Source organism: Benincasa hispida, chromosome 3, assembly GCF_009727055.1.
Source record: "Benincasa hispida cultivar B227 chromosome 3, ASM972705v1, whole genome shotgun sequence".
Lineage (NCBI taxonomy): Eukaryota > Viridiplantae > Streptophyta > Magnoliopsida > Cucurbitales > Cucurbitaceae > Benincasa > Benincasa hispida.
Window position 1 is genome coordinate 50,530,196 of NC_052351.1, and position 17,890 is coordinate 50,548,085.

The following is a 17,890-nucleotide window of genomic DNA, read 5'->3' on the forward strand; positions in this document are numbered from 1 at the left end:
CTTTTGAAACTTTTGTTTAAATCTTTTTAGGATTTTTTTTATTGATAAAAATTTCTCTTTACTTTCTACCTTTTACAATAAATTTAATTTGTCGACTAAATCGAACACAATTCAATTAACATCTGAATGCATTATTAACTTCAAAATTTGTTACTTGTTATTATTTTTACACTAAATTTTGAAAACATGTGATGTTTTTTGAAGGGACATGTGAAAACTATTATTATTCATTTAGACAATTTCGATAAAATTTTGACAGATTAACTTTAAAATTGTAGATATTAAAATTGAACAAATCTCAAAATGTAGGACAACAGTGATATTTTAATCTATTTATATTTTGTATTTTTATTTTGATACTCTATAGTTTTATCCTTGTCCTCATACTTTATATTTTATGTTTATACTTTATATTTTCATCCTTATATTTTATAAAATATCATTTTGTCCTTATACTTTACATTTTACCTTTTATACTTCCAATTATTCTCCAAATTTAGTTTATATATTTTTAATGGCTTTTAAATTATTACAATTCTTTATAAATAGTGTGGATTTTTTCGTCGAAAGTCACTTTGAAAGTATTACCTAAACTCTTCCTCTGAATAATAAAGCCTACAAAACAACGAACTACTGTCATTTCTTCATTATAGATTGAAATCTTCACCGAACTTAATGCACAAATAGATAGAATAGCAGCAAATAGCATCTTTCTAGCCTGCATATTCGTGGAACTCCATCTCATTTATCAAGCTTTTCTCGAGATTTCAGCAACTGAACGGGAAGTGGTTTAGGAAAGGACTTTCGAATCGGATGCGCTCGTCCAATAAGAAAGGCCTTGATGACAATAATTTTAATGCAATAACGCTTTAATTGAATAAAAAAACATATATTAGAGGGAACAAATGATTCTTATTCCATGTAATCTCATGAAACAACTCGTCTGATCCTATAACATTTGAATGTAAAAAAATATGTTGATTACACCCAGTAAGAATTGAGGGATAGTGCCCTAACATAAGTGGGCCTACCAACAAAAGCAACTTATACTTGATTGCAGGGCACAATTTGATTTCGTATGAGAAAGACATCATAAGATATATGGTCATATGAATATATTTTCAAAATTTATAAAGGAAATGTTAGTATGGATTTTTTAAAAAAAAAAATCAAAGATCAAAGATCGACAATAAACTATCATGAACTAAATTTAAGATTCACTTAAAATATTGAGACTAAAATGGAATGAAATTTAAAGTATAAGTACCAATATGATATTTTAATTTTTAACATACATACATGCAATGCAATATCCTTCATCATTTTTCATTTTTTTCTTAAATTAAGAGATTTAGTCTCTCACCTTTAAATTTTGTATCTATTTGGTCCCTAAAGTTTAAAATGTGTTTAATAGGTTTAGTTTTGTGCTTAATAGGTCCTTGAACCTTAAAAGATGTCTATTATAGATTTTTAAGACCTCGTTTGATAAATTTGTTAAAATCAAGCTTATTTTCTCTCAATTTCTTATAATAGTTTTCATCTATCTCAAGTAAAATAGTTAATCGTTCGTATAATTTTAAAAACAAAAACAAGTTTTAAAAAACTTTTTTTTTTAGTTTTCAAAACTTGACTTGATTTTTAAAAAGTTGGTAGAAAGTATATAATAAAGCAAAAAAAAAAAAAATGAGGGGGAAGATGTGCTTGTAGGCTTAATTTTAAAAAACTTTACACAAAATTCAAATGGTTACTAAATGGAGCCCGAGCTTTTGGTTATGTATCTAATAGGTGATTTAAACGTATTTATATTAGATTTTTTTACTTATTCAATATTTTAAAAAATTCACGTACATACTAGAGAGTAAATTGAAAGTTAAGAGTTACATATTAGGCATCAAATTCAATTTTATATCTATTAGATAGTTAAATTTTAAAAATTTTGAATATGTTACTGACCTATTTTAACGGTTTGAATGTTCATAAACCTATTGGACACAAAATTAAAAGTCCAAAGACCAAATATTTTGAAAGTAAAATAACTAAAATTTAATATTCAAAAGCGTCGAGACTAAATAGAAAATGATTCATATAATTCATAATCAAATAATATTTAGCCTTTTTTGTGAGAATATATTTTAGCCTATTAAATTTTACCCAATCCCAATCTTGTAGCATATCATTCCTATTTTTAGCTAAAATGGGCTCTTATGATAATATGGAGGCCAGGGATTTGATCCCCAATCCACACATGGTAAAAAAAAAAAATGTAATTTTGGAATTTGACTAAAAGTTGGGGTCGTTTGACCCACTAACTTAGTGTGTGTTTGGATTGATTTCTAAGTGTTTAAATAAGTGTTTATAAGTGCAAAAAAATGTATAAACACTGAGACAATCAATCCAAATGAAAAAAAAAATGTCTATAATAACTATCTAGATTACAGACTTACCCAAGTAACTCATCTTTCCCTCTATATCTACTTTTTATATTTATCAAGTAATTTTATCCGATTTTCTTAATCTACTTTTTGTTGGAATAAATGGAATATGAACTTTCGTGTAAAGTTGCATTGTTTTATGAATGAATATGTCATTTTGGAAATAACAATTCGAAGAAGAGATCACTATTCAAATGGCCACAAATAGTCTATAAATATGTCTCTTCTTCAAATTGTTTTTAACAGCTTTTCTATAAGTATTTTTCACTCATAAAACTTTTCTCCCTTTTTATAAATTTATGCAAGTTCGATTTATTTCCATAAAATGTAGTTTGTTGGATCTTGTGGACGAGGTGTTACTTCCCATAAGAAAGGTAATATGTTCTATCTTGAGAAACAAAGACATTAGAGTGAGTAAAATTGTCTTGAGACAACGTAAAGTTACTAGACTCAAATTCTTTTTGGTATATCAGGTTTCTGTATTTTTTTTTTTTTTCATAGGGTTTCTCTCAAATCGATAAGATTGTACATGGTTTTACTTTGTTTTTTATTTGCCCATTGAACCCATGACCCCCAGATTTCTAAGCGTACATCTAACCATCGCTGCACCACGATGCTTTTTAATTTTAATTTCAAAATTTTGATTCCTAGTTCTCTAATTTTACTCTTCATCACATTAGAAAAGTAATTTGAAGAAGAATTTTGTGAATTTTTCATCCTATAACTTTCACTCATATAATCTCTATTATATATATATATATATATTGTTTGTTGATTTTGTTTTACACACAATTTTCTGTGTTGTCTATTTTAGAAGAGACAACCCACCTGATATCGTGTTTTCATAGATTGAAAATATGTCTTCGTCATTCATATAATTTTATGTACATGTGCCTTACATATTATATTTTAGAAATTAATTTTGTTCATATATTTTTTTATATATGATGTTTTATATATCTCTAATAGATATATATTGATCTTATTACAAAATATTTCATAGTTTGAAAGGATATTGAAATTGTTGAACTATAAATATATACATTTTTTGTGCAGTTTCATCAAAATTTTAGTACCTATAACCACTTTGTTGTGTTGGATTTGAATGACGAGTAAAGAAATGAATTTTATTGGATATAAGCATTTTATTATATGAATTTTATTGCGTATAAAACATATTTGATAAACGATAACATGTATGTCAGTTATATGTATGACTAATGTGTTGCATTATTTATGTATTTTTTTTTAATTGGCTTATTGCAGTCCATTGTTACTATTATGCGTAATAGGTATCAAATATTATGTTTTCATGTTGTTTTACGTTTCAAGAATAATGAATAATGTCTTAAGTTTATTTGTTGTCTTATTTGATTTTAATTTGTGAGAATTTATTTGGTAAAGTTATTTACCTTGGTTCACAAATATTTGGTGATCGCTTTCACATAAATGTCATCACCGATACAAAATCTTGCACCATTTTTTGTGAAAATCATGGAGAAATTTAATGGCAATGATTCCAAATGATGACAGGATCTTTGACTTTGTCAAGATTTTGAAAGAACATACTATCGCATAATGTTTGAAGGATAAGTCAACAAATAAAAGATTCTTGCACTTGAGGCATAGACACATATGTTAAGTATCTACGCAATAGCCACATTTTGAGTGGACTAGATAACACACTATATAATGTGTGCGGTGGTGGATCTGGAAAAAAAAAACTATGGGAATCATTAGAGAAAATTAACATATATAAGACAAAAGATGTCATAGCAATGAAATTTATAGTAAAAATTTTCCTGATCTATAAAATGATTGATTCCAAAATCAGGATAAGACACATTTTGTGAATAGGTCTCTCCATGGTTGAAGGTTAATTATATTTTATATGGAATTCTATATATAAAAATATACTAAATTCTTTGTGAATTATGGAAAGGTTGAAACCTTCTTAAAATCTCATGTCATTGTGGGGTATTTCGGAAAAGTGAGTATTCCCCAATTGATAATCGAAGTTTGAGAATATTCGTTAATAATTTAAAAAGAGGTTGAGTTATGTTTGAGTTGGCTACAAAATTTTTGTATGGTATTCTTAAAGTGTGAGATTACAAAATTTTTGTATGGTATTCCTAAAGTGTGAATACAACCCAAACCTCTTTAGTGAATAATAATATGTCTCGACATACATGACGAAGACATAATACAATCAGACAACTACCTTCTAGTGAATTATCACAAATGACTTTGTAAGGTCAAAAGATAATATAGCGATCCACTTACAAAAGGCCTAACTAGAAGTTGGTTGAAAGTTTATCAAGAAGAATGAGGTTAAAAACCTTTAATTTTAAAAAGTTAACAAGAGAGGTAACCCAACCTAGTTGACTGGAGATCCTAAGATCTAGGTTCAATGGACAAACCGACTTATGGATAACTTAGTGAGCAATGCTTTGAATTTTTTTTTTTTCTTCTTACCCATTCTAAGGATGATGAGACAATGCAAGTGTGGTTTTAGGGTAAGCATTGTGCTTTTAATGATTCTATAAGTTGTTGAATAATTACTTATGAAAGAACATATACGATGTTCTTTATAAGAATCACCTATGTGGGTGTGGGTCGTTTCTATGAGAATTTTTAAGGCAAAATCTCTAAAACACTCATGAGACCAGGTGGTGTTCAAAGCCAAAATGAACACAGTTATGAGAATAAACTTTGTTATAATGAGAAATTGTGTGACTTCAATTATCTTAATTTACTCTAGAACGGTTTTCAGTTCAAGACATCAAGTCCACTAATCAATCAAGTAAACTCGATTGATGTTCAGTAGGGAAAGTTCAAAGTTTTTACTACTTATCCTGATGCAAATTCTTCATTGGAAAATACCGTATGTTTCCTTTTTTTCTTAATCTTAAATTGTCAATTTACCATTTATGGGGGATTGTTGGAATAAATGGTATGTGACCTTTTTGTGTAAAGTTGCATTGTTTCATGAATGAATATGTCATTTTGAAAGTAACCAACTTGAAGAAGAGACACGACTATTCAAATGGCCACAAATAGTCTATAAATATGTCTCTTCTTCAAATTGCTTTTAACAACTTTTTCATAAGCATTTTTGCCCCTGAACTTGTCTTACTAGTTAATTAAGTTTAAGTTCTCTTAATTATATGTTTAAGATATGTATTAGTAATAATGGAAAAAGAATGCACTAAGTATGTTTAATGAATATTGCATTTGAAAAACACTAGGAGAGGAAAGATTTTCTAAGTGTTGCTTGTATATGCGTTCAGATGGTGAACCTGGTCTACATGTAGGAAGTGGAGAATAATAAAGGCAAGCCGGAGGAAGGGAAAAAAATATGCTAAGTATAAAAGCTTAAGATCTCGGGTAGAAAGGGATGCAATGACGCCTAGTGGTAAGATGGAGAAATGGTTATGTGAGATAGGTGTTGAGAGCCATGGTGAGTTCAAGAAGGTAAACGCATAAAGGATGCGACAAGGGAGATGTTAAGTCAATGGCTAGATGGCTCATGGGACATAAGGCGTATGTTGACTAAAGGCTAAGCCTGTGTCTTGTTGTATGTCCTAAAACTTGCAGTTTGTAAAGTTAAACATATTTTATTATCAATAAAGTATTATTCAACATTACTTCAATAAAGTTGTTATTGAATCTATAAATTGCACTTATAAAGTCTAAATCCAATAAACTAATATCTATGACTATTATATGTATACTTGAACTTTATGTGGAGAAATAAAAGTGGATCAGGTTCGAGTAAATAGTCAAAATGATCTATAGTGTACGAATAAGATTGGATGCCTTATTCTGGTAACACCATTGGATGCGGCCCACTCTGTAATTGTTACAATTTATTGTAAGGTGCTATAAATGAAGTGATCCTGATTTGTTCATACGTTGACATGAGAAGTGGGGGTGTCCTATGCAATGAGTTTGCATAAGATCAGACCAAAAAATAAGTCACTTTTACTTTAGAATGTTGTTTACTATTTAAGATTGGCTATTTCACTTAGATGACCTAGGTAACTCGATCTTAATCCTGAGCTAACTACAAACTCCTATTTATTCGAGATTATCCTTAGATTTGCATAGGTGAGGGTTGGCTCAACAGCGCCGGCTCAATAAGCCTCCCATTTCAAGGATAAGACCAAGTAGATAGCTGAGACATAGGGTGCAAGAAGAAATTCATGCCTACCCGATACAGGGATAGGAGAAAGGTTTTTCTCTTAAGTACTAAATTCAGGTCTTGAACAAGGGGCCCCACCGTCCGGTTTAGTGATTGGATCTCAAACCAATTGTTCATTAGAGGATCAATGGAACTTAAAGAGCAAGATGTAATATCGGGGGTAAAAAAACATATTGACCCAGCCGGTATTACGAACAACCTGTGAAGGGTCAACTTAATTATGGTTAAATCAAGTAGACACAGGTATATCTATAGTGAGGAGAGTGCAACTATCGAGCTATAGTGTTGTGACTTGATAGTTAACGAATACTGATTAATCTTGTCTAAAGAGTTTTAGCCAATTAATCTTAAATCGTTGGAGCTCATGATATGTAGGTCCATAAGGTCCCTCTACTAGCTCGTAAAATATGAACACCTTGAATCAATAAATTGAGTGAATTGAGAATGATATGAATTTGAAGTGTTCAAATTGAAAATAGGGTTTGAATTTGAATAATTAATCAATGTTTAATTTATCGAAATTAAACGAAATTAGAGAGTTTATAATATTTAAATATTGATTTAAATATTAAATTACATGAATAGGATTCATGTTTTGTATTAGATGTGATTAATTTAATATTTGATATTAAATTATTATTTAATTAATTAAAATATTTAATTAATTAAAATTAAATTAAATTCTCACTTTATTTCAAATTTCAGAATTTGAAATTTTGAGTTTGATTTTAATTAATTTTGAATAATTGAAATTAAAAACAAATAAAAGGAAAAATGGAAATTTGAAAATAGAAAATGGAAACACCAAACTTTTGTGAAGTAGAAGGTGTTTTCTCTTCAATTACACACCTTGCCCACTGAATTTTAGATGATTGAAGGTCAATGTTGTTGAACTTTAGTTCTTGCATGTGAATTAAATATAAAACCTCTTCCATTTGTAGATGAAATAAGAGTTTTTGCAGTTGGAAAAGTTCTTGCTGCAGTGTTCTTCTTCTCGACAAAAATCCACTCTTTTCCCTTCACATATTCACTCCAATTTGGAGTTCCACTACTCGAATTCAAAGCAAGAATAGTAAAAAAGATCTCTTGATGGTTCACTGTTGAATTGGAGCTGAAATCACATGAAGAGCAACTTAAAATTGGGAGAATTCATCAAAGGTATGTAGTTTAGAAACCCTCTTCTGAAGTTTCTGTTTAACCATGCTTTTAGAACTCAAATTAAATATAATTAGAGTGTTTATTGATTATGTTTGCTTTCATTGCATGCTAGCAGATCCTAACAACCTAGGCGTCGTGCTTGCGAGGCGATGGCCAAGCGATTCGAGCTTATACAGCGGACTAAAATGTGCATATAAGCTTAAGAGGACGTTGAAGAGTGTAATGGAGGCCTAGAAGTGTCGATAAGCAGCATGCGTTCATGCATGGTTTAAACCGTGAAGGTGTGACGCAAAGACGTTATGGGTATTGTGATGCCCTAGTTTATTGTATTTGTATATTTTATTCTCTCCATGTAAACTCAACATTGTATATATTTGCATATATTGATCCACTAGAGTTTTAGTCCAAGTGGGAGTATTGTTGGGTTTTATGTCCTAAAACTCGCAGTTTGTAAAATGATAAACATTTTCTATTATCAATATACTTGTTATTGATCTCATAAATTGTATGAAATTCTAAATCCAATAAACAAACCCATGACTATTGTATGAGTACTTGAACTTTATGTGGAGACATAAGAGTAGATCGGGTTCGAGTAAATAGTCAAAATGATCTATGGTACATGAATGAGATTGGGTACCTTATTATGGTAACACCATTGGGTTCGGCCTACTTGTAGTTGTTATAAAGAGTTGTAAAGTGCTACATACAATGTGATCCTAATTCATACATGTTATGACATAAGGAGTGGAGGCGTCCTATGCAATGAGTTTACATAAGATCCGGACCAAGAAATAAGTCACTCTTACTTTATAACGATATTTACTGTTTAAGACTAACTATTTCACCTAGATGACCTAAGTAACTCGATCTTAATCCTGAGCTAACTATGAACTCTTGGTTATTCGAGATTACCCTTAGATTTGCATAGTTGAGGGTTGGTTTAACAGCGTTGGCTCAATAAGACTCCCATTTCAGGGGTAAGACCGGATAGATAGCTGGGGACATAGGATGCAAGACGTAGTTCACGCCTACCCGATTTAGGGATAGGAGAAAGGTTGTTCTCTCAAGTACTGAATCCAGGTCTTGAACAAGGAGTCTCACCCTCTCACTGGGCTGAGAGAGTTTGGTTTGGTGATTGGATTACAAACCAGTTGTTCATTAGAGAACCAGTAGGGACTTGAGCAATAAGACGTAATCTCGGGGGTAAAACAGATATTTGACCAAGTCGTTATTACAAACAACCTGTGAAGGGTCAACTTGTTGATTATGGTTAAATCATGTAGACATAATATATCTACAGTGAGGGGAGTGCAACTATGGGCTTTAGTTGAAATGCCCATTAGTTAACGAATAGAGATTAATTTGGTCTAATGAGTTTAGCCAATTAATCTCGGATCGTTTGAGCCCATGATCTGTAGGTCCGCGAGGTCCCTCTACTAGCTCGTAACGGACTAGCTCTAAAATAGCGTGATAAGTTAATTTGAAACGTTCAAATTAGACTTAAGGAAATTAGTAATTATATGAGATATAATTATATGTTTAATTTTAGAATTAAACGGAAAAGAAGAATTTATATATTTAAATATGATTTAAATATATAAATATGGAGTGTTAAAATTAATTTAATATTTGATATTAAATTAATTAAGTTGTATTTAATAATTAATTTATGAAATTAATTGATTTTTCATTTTTAAATCCAAATTTGATTTTTAGATAAAATTGAAAAAGGAAAAGAAAACTAAAACGCAAATAGAAAAATGGGTTTTCCTATTATCCATCTTTGAAGTAGCTCACACATGAAGCAAACATTTGTCTTGTCTTCTCCAAACATGAGCTGGAACTCATGTAACTCTTCTCTTTACATGTTGATCTGCAATATAATGAGAAGTTTGGAGTGAAAATCGGGCATGCAATCTATAGAATTTTGAGAGAAAATTCGGTTTGAAGAAGGGTTCTTCAACAAAGGTTGCTGCAGTGAGCTATTTTCCTTCATCCCTTTATTCAAGCTTGTTTTGAGTCCCAAAACTCAATCTAGAGCACCAAGAGAATAGTGGGAAAGATCTTGAGGTGGTCTACAACAAGATATGGAGAAGATAGCAGCTGGAAATGGAGCTTTGAAGAAGTTCTACAAGAGGTATGTCTTGAAATCCATTTTTCTGCAGAAGCATGCTTTATATTATGCCAAAATTAGTGAATTTGAATGCTTAGATGATCCTTGTGCTTCTGCTGCAATTGATATAATCCTACAAGACGGAGATGCGTTGACCGAGAGAAGGGAATGCGTTGCAAATTTAGCCAATATGATGATTTAATAATCTAGGCGTTGGTGAGGAGATGGAAGATTTCAGCTTAATCACCGAGCTTAATGGGACAGCTTGTTAGGAATATCCTAGAACTCGCAGTTCGTGTTATTCATTCTATTTTATCAATAATAATGACTTGTTGATTTTGCATCTTATTATGAAAATCCAATAAACACATCCTTGGCTATAGTCTGAATGTTGTAATTTTATGTAGTGACATAAACAAGATCAAGTTGACAGTACATAGCCTAAATAGTCTAATAAGTATATGGATGAAATTGAGTAGCTCATCCTGGTAACACTATTGATGCGGCCCACTCTATAGTTGTTACAAGAAGTTGTAAGGTGCTACAAACGATGTGATCTACAAATTGTTTATATTGAGACATGAGAGTGGGGGGATCCTATACAATGAGTTTACATATAGATTGGACCACGGAAATAGTCACTTTTCTTTATAACGACTGTTTACTGGTAAAATTGACTATTTCATTTATTATATAACCTAGGTTAACTCGATCTTAATTCTGAGCTAACTATGAACTTCTATTTGCTCGAGATTATCCTTTGATCTACAAACGGTGAGAGTAGTCCAATAGCACTGCTCAATAAGCTTACCACTTTGGGAATAAGACCAGATGAATAGCTAGAGACATAGACTTGCAAGATGGAATTCACTCCTACCCTATTTAGGGTTAGCAGATAGATTATTCTCTTAAATACTGATTTTAGGTCTTGAACAATCGAGGCCCCGTCTTCTCATGATAGAGAAAGGATTTGACTCATAGAGATTATGAATAAGAATTGTTCATTAGAGGATCAGTAGGAACTTAAGGAACAAGATGTAGTCACAGAAGTAAAACGGTATTTTTGACCTAGTTGTGATTGCGAACAACCTGTGAAGGATCGACTTACTGATTATGGTTATTAAGTGGACATAATATATCTACAGTGAGAGGAGTTCAACTATGGGCTATAGTGGAGTGTCCCATTAGTTAACGAACGGGGGTTAAATCGGACTAATGAGTTTAACCGATTAATCTCGAATCGTTGGAGACCATGATCTGTAGGTCCGCGAGGTTCCCCTACTAGCTCGTAAATGGATAAAATTTAGGATAGCTTGAGAAATTAATTTGAAAAGTTCAAATTAAACGGAACAAGAGAATATATTTAAATATGATTTAAATATATGAAGATGCGTATTGTGCAAAAATTAATTTAATATTTGATATTAAATTAATTTAAGAAAATTAATTTTCAATTAAAATGTTTTTAAAATCATTTTTTTTTTAAAAAAAAATGAAAATTTGTTTTGCATGTTGCACAAAATGGAGATTGAATTTTTTCCATTACCTTCATCTTCATGCTCACACAAAGGTCATTATCTTCTCTTCATTGATTCTCCAAGCATGAGCGGCAAGCCATGCACTTCACCTTTTTGCATGTTCATCTGTAATATATAAAGAAGATTGGAGTCATTTGAGAAGAAGGAATGCAAAATTTTTTAGAGAAAAATTACTGTGAGAAGAAACTGTTCTTCTTGTTGGCTGCTGTGAGTTCTTCTTTATTCTTCACTTTTTCAAGTTGTTCTTGAGTCTCACAACTCTTCCTAAAGCTCCAAGAGGATAGTAGAGAAGGCTTTGAGGTGGTTCATGATGGTATCAAGTGAAGACTGCTGTTGTACACTCGGTTTTTTGGAGGGTTCATCAAAGGTATGATCTTAAAACCCTCTTTTAGAAAAGCATGCTTTAGTTTCTGCCAAAATTAGTGAATTTGAATGCTTATGGATCCTTGATACTTCCGCTGCATGTTATTTAACTCTTTCACAACTGTCGTGTTTAGATGCTCTAAACATGTCTACTGGGCTAGCTATCATGTTAAGTATACATGATAACCATGCACTCCAAATTATATAAGGGAGGTTGAAAAAATAGCTCGATTTAGTTGATCCAATTGTGCTAAGGGAGAAGAGTTCAGATGACTTAGAAACTTCATTAAGGTTGAAGAGAGTTGAAGATGTTGAGAGGAAATTCTTTGGTTTTGGGTTGGAACTTGAAGAATATTCTAAGGGGCCAAGAGCTTGTAGACCTGATCGAGCAAAGTGAAAAGACTGATAAAGAAGTTAAGATAATTACGAATAAGTTATTAGAAGGAAATTTCTTAAATTAATGTATGAAATTTAAGTTATTCATGTGAGAAAGTTGAAGTCTGGAAATTGGTGGTTGGATAAGTAGGAAGTTGCTTACGAAGAATAAGCAGACAGCTGGAAGCTCCAGTTGAGGCACTGGCAAGCGCACGAGCATACACGTCGGTGGTGTGTACAAGGGATAAACGCACGGATGCAAAGGAGAGTTTTGGCTGAAGTTAGAAAGAGATGCATGAGCAAAAGCACGACACATTAACACGGTAAGCATGTCTTAAGGTATAAGAAAACACTCATGGACGCATGGCACTCATAAGCCAAATGCGAGGTAAATTTGGCTAAGCGTGGGATGTATTAGGAGGTGCAATGCGATGACGAGTGTGATGGTTACCTTAAATTTAATATTAAATTTTATTGTTTGAGTTAAGCTCAAAAGGGAGCTAGGGAGTTAGTGACATTAACCTACGTATTCCTTAATGTTACAGGACAAATGCCTATAGGAGAAGCCTATCAACTGAGGAAGGGGGGAAGGGGAGAAGTGGCCTAAAACTGTGAGTGATAAGTTTTAATAAATATTTTTCCAATGCATGCTTGAAAAATGAATGTTCAACACAAAATCAATGTTTCCCAATGTTGAAGTTATTTACGAATTTAGCATGCGTTTTACAGTGAGCATATGCTATGTTGTATCACATGACGGAAGTTTTCTAAGGAAATTTTATAAGTATACCCCATGTTTTACAATGCACCATGTGTTACTATGAAATCATGAAATTTAATCATTTTAAATGCATACTCTATATATGTTTTATGCGTTTATTTGTTTTTACATTGTACAAACCGTACACCAATGTTGGTACCGAAGGTATGGTAAGGTACCTAGATTCCAATGATGTTAGGGATCCTTGACATCGAAGGTATGGCAAGGTGGTCAAGGTCTAGTTCAGCTCTACATGCACATATGACTATATTATCGATGTTGACGAGATCGAAAAAAGGGTTTTCTTTCAACTAAGGTTATTAGAAATTGAGCAAAAAGGCTTTCTTTCAACTAAGGTTATTAGGAATTGAGCAAAAGGGCTCTCCCGCATGAACAGACAGTGGCGTATTGAAGTTTTCTGAATGATGTTAATGAGTCTATTTCATGGTTTCACAAAATGTATCTTTATGATTTTAGTTTCATTTTCAGAACACTGGTTATAGTTTCATGAATATTTTCAGTCTAATTATTTATGATTTAAAGTATGGTTTTTATTTAAGATAGTCACTCAATAGACTTTCTAGCTCATACTTTTAAAATATTTTCCTCTCCAGGTAGTGGTCGACATCTCGAGGCTTAGCTGTTATGCCATTCAGTCACATTCCAGATCACACAGCGAATGAAAGTTTAGGTGGCTCATTATGTCTTTGTCTTTTCGGTTATGTTCATATCAAGGGAAAGGAATCTCATGAAAGTTTGTGATTTATATAAATGGTCTCTGAATTGTTATATGTGTTGTTATTTTTTAGTAACAATAGACCATGGTTGAGTTTTAGAATAGTATAAACTGTTAATCAAGTTTGAACAGGTGTCAGTAATACAGGTCTTCAAGAATTATGGGCAGTAGTTGTGATAAAAGGGTTGGCAATTGTTACTTCACATCCCATCTAAAATTAAGAGGGTAATTTAGGGAGGGGTATGACAATTTTTCTCTCATAAAACTTTTCTCTCGTTTTATAAATTTGTGCAAGTTAGGTTTATTTCCACGAAGTGTAGTTCGTTGGATCTTGTGGATGGGGTATTACTTCCATAATAAAGTTAATTTGTTCTATCATGGGAGACAATTACTCAGGAAACTCGAGCACTAAAGTGAGTAAATTGTCTTAAGGAGACAATGTAAAATCGCTGGACTCAGATTTTTTTCGGTATATCAGATTCTGTATTTTTTAATTTTCTTTATAATATTATTCATATAACAGTTTTTCACAATTATCGAGAAACTTAATGTTTCAACTCTATACTTTAAACACAAATTTACTAATTCCAACATCAAAGGACTTATTAACTCCAATATACCGGCTAAACGCCTCCCCGAGTGTGTAGTTAGAAAAGATGACGATCATGGTAAAGGGGTAAGAAAATAAGCATGATTTTTCAAAAATAAAAAACAAGACAGTGTTATCAAATGAGACCTATCAAACTATGACTAAAAGATTGCTTTTCATGTTTCCAAAAATTGTATACAACTAGTTTTGATACTTCGTGCATTACACAAGTTTTTTAAAGTTTAAAATGTAACTTAACTACAAAAATTTAAAAATACAACTTATGTATAAAAGAATTTAAATTAAGCCACTGAAAAAATAACTTTAGATTAAATTTTAGTTTACAGATGAATAATTAATTAATTATAATGGTAAATTAATCACTAGTAGTTAAAATATATTATATTACTAAAATCATATAAATAAAACATTGAAAAAAAACCTAAACCTTCACATTATTAATTTTTATTTTGACTACCTACTTAATTTTAAAACTTTATTCTATTTTATAATCATTTGATTAGTTACTTAATTTCAAAAATTTAAACCAACCCAAATTTTTAAAAAATTTCAAATTAAATTGTTTATATATATAAATATATATATATATATATAATATATAAATTTTTAAAAACTTTTATTAGTTATTTAGTAATTTGAAAATATTGTTTTTTTTTATTTTGATTTTGACAGACCTGGTAACGTGCCTGGTTTATTTTTATTTTTATTTTACTTTGTATTCTATTATTATTTCTTATTTTGATTTTGACAGATCTGATAAGGGAAAATTAAAAGGATATTGTACTTTTAAAAACTATTTAGGAAAATATTGTTGTTTTCAAACTATTTGTAAAAATATTGTTTTTTTTTTTTTAAATAAGTCGAGGGTTGAAAATTCGACCTAGATAGGTCGAATTTTGAACTCTCGACCTTCCCCTTTCACTTTTCATTTGTAGGTCGAACTTTGAACCTCAACCTTGCCCTTCCTTTAACATATTATTGAGTCTGTTTAATTATCATTCCGAGACCATCCTCTATCAAAAGATCGTATTTCTAAATTTTCATAAGATCCCCCTGGAATTCCTTCCAAAGCTTGTTGAATAATTTTTACGGATTCTGTCATCTCAGCAAGTCTGACTAAATAACGAGCTAATGAATCTCCTTCTTTTTGCCACTGAACTTCCCAATCAAATTCGAGAGCGAAATTTTGAGAGAGAGCGAGAGCGAAATAGCGAGATTTTGATAGAGAGCGAGAATACCGTACAAATTTTTCTTTTTTCTTTTTTAATTATTACACATTCCACCTTCTTCTTTCTTTCTTCCTTCCTTCCTTTCTTTTTTTTAATTTTCCATTTTATAAAAAAAATTCTAAAAATATTTTATTATTTTATTTAAACTCTAAAAAGAATAAATTAAAAAAATATATCTCATAAAAATTAAAAAAATGTAAATTAAATATCTCATTTATATAAAAATAATTACAAAAATCAATGTATCCCACAAGGCGGATGTCGTCAATTTCGAGCTGGTTGTCGTCGTCGAATTCGAACTTGAGGTTGTTCGGGTTCTTCTTGATGTTGCTCTAGTACCTCTGCAAACACTTCATAATATAAATATTCATTATGCTCTCCACGACCCCGACCATGTCCATGCACGTATGAAGATGAAGGACCAGCCTCTGAGTCATAATGTCCTGAACCAAATGTTGGCATCATCATCATCGGACTAACATAATCAGTTTGACTTTGCGTCTGTATCATAATCAGGTCCTCTACGTCTAGGAGCTGGTGGAGGAACAATAGGTATATCGTACATATAATGAATTTCCTCCATATAGCTTTGGTTGTCACTACATATAGCAAGAACCTAGTTCGGATCATTCGTAACCTCACGGAGTCTACGGTTGTTTGATCTCTGTGAATTATAAAACAATTAGACAATATTTAAAATAAATTTAAATTAAAAATAATTAGATAATATACATTTACCAGATGACCCACAGCTGCTCCCAGACGAGTGACGTAGTGCCTTGTGATATTATCATACCAATGAATATATTCTAGAGTGACATCTATATCAAACTGTTCAAGAGAAACCCTCACTGCAATAAACCTTGCACGATAGTGCCATCGTACTACCAAATGTGCAACTTTTTCGGACCAATCTCCAATCCTTAGGTCAATATCATGCAATACGGGTTCAGTATTACAAGGTGATGGGACATTCTGCTGAAAACCGAATTGTCTCATCACCCTGTCAGGAAGATGTCACTCACCAATGTGAAAACATATGAGAGGACTCATCGTCCGCCATATGTTTTGACCATTCGTACAAAAATTAGGTAAAGTATGCATAATAATTTTGTACGGCTCACAAATAACCTGAAACACAAAATATCATATTAGAGAATATTAAAGACAAATATAATAAAAATGTGTATAAAATAATCAATTAGGTTTAGTGTAATGTACATGTTCAGGTTGAAGCAGATCAAACATGTATCTATACTGGCTGACTACATGTGTGGCTGTCCTAGTCACACAAAATTTGTCTCTCCACCTAAATTTTTAAATTGATAATTTAGAATTTAAATTAACTAGATCAGTGATATAAAAATTAAATTGAATTAAAACAACATACCGAGAACCGTAGGCTCGTCCAACTAACTGAGCGTAATTAACTTGTTGTAGCCGTGGAGCCATTGTTGGAAATTGCTCCCAAGCCCATAGTTGCAAAAGTATGAGAGGCCCAACTATCTCTCGAACCTCAGGTCTTGTTGTTTTGTATAGTTGTCTATATAACCATGCCAAGCATGCTCCACCCCATGAATACCGCCCCACATCATGGAGGTTAGGTAATAGTGGCAGAAACATCAGGTGAACAAAATGACTTGATTTATCCGAAAACAGACTTCCACCCATCATTTGTAGTATATATGCTCTCGCATATCTTATGACGGTTTCCTTGTCTGCATCATCTGTGAGCTCACGAAATTGTGTTCCTAACCATATTAAACTTAACCTCGATCCTTTGATCTTGTCGGCAGGTGGGGTCGCACCGAGGTATAGTTGACAAACTTCTAACCAGTCATCGTACATCACTTTGGTGACCGGCTCACCGTCAAAAGGTAACCCCAACAACACTTCTATGTCTTGTAGAATGATAGTGCACTCTCCAATAGACATATGGAATGTATGCGTCTCGGGATCAGATGCCAGTCCAACTGAATAAATCCTAATCTGGCAACCCCATAGAATCCAGATGTGCGCAGTAGCGGTAGTATTCGAGGGTGGAGTGAGATAGTGCGTTGGAGAACTACCTCTCGAGACCTATAAGATATTTCTCCAGTAGTACGATCTCGCCATATAACAGATGATCGATGAATGGACGGGTTGTATAAAACATCGGGATCAACAGGTCCTGGGTTTAAAGTCATGATATGAGAAAAAAAAAAGTATTTATTTCTCAATTATAAAAAATATTTATTCTCAATTAGAAGAATAATGTTACCAACTTAATTAAAAAAATAATGTACAACTTAATTAGAGAATAATGTACACTTAATTAGAAGAATAATGTACAACTTAATTAAAAGAATAATGTACAAGTTAATTTAAAG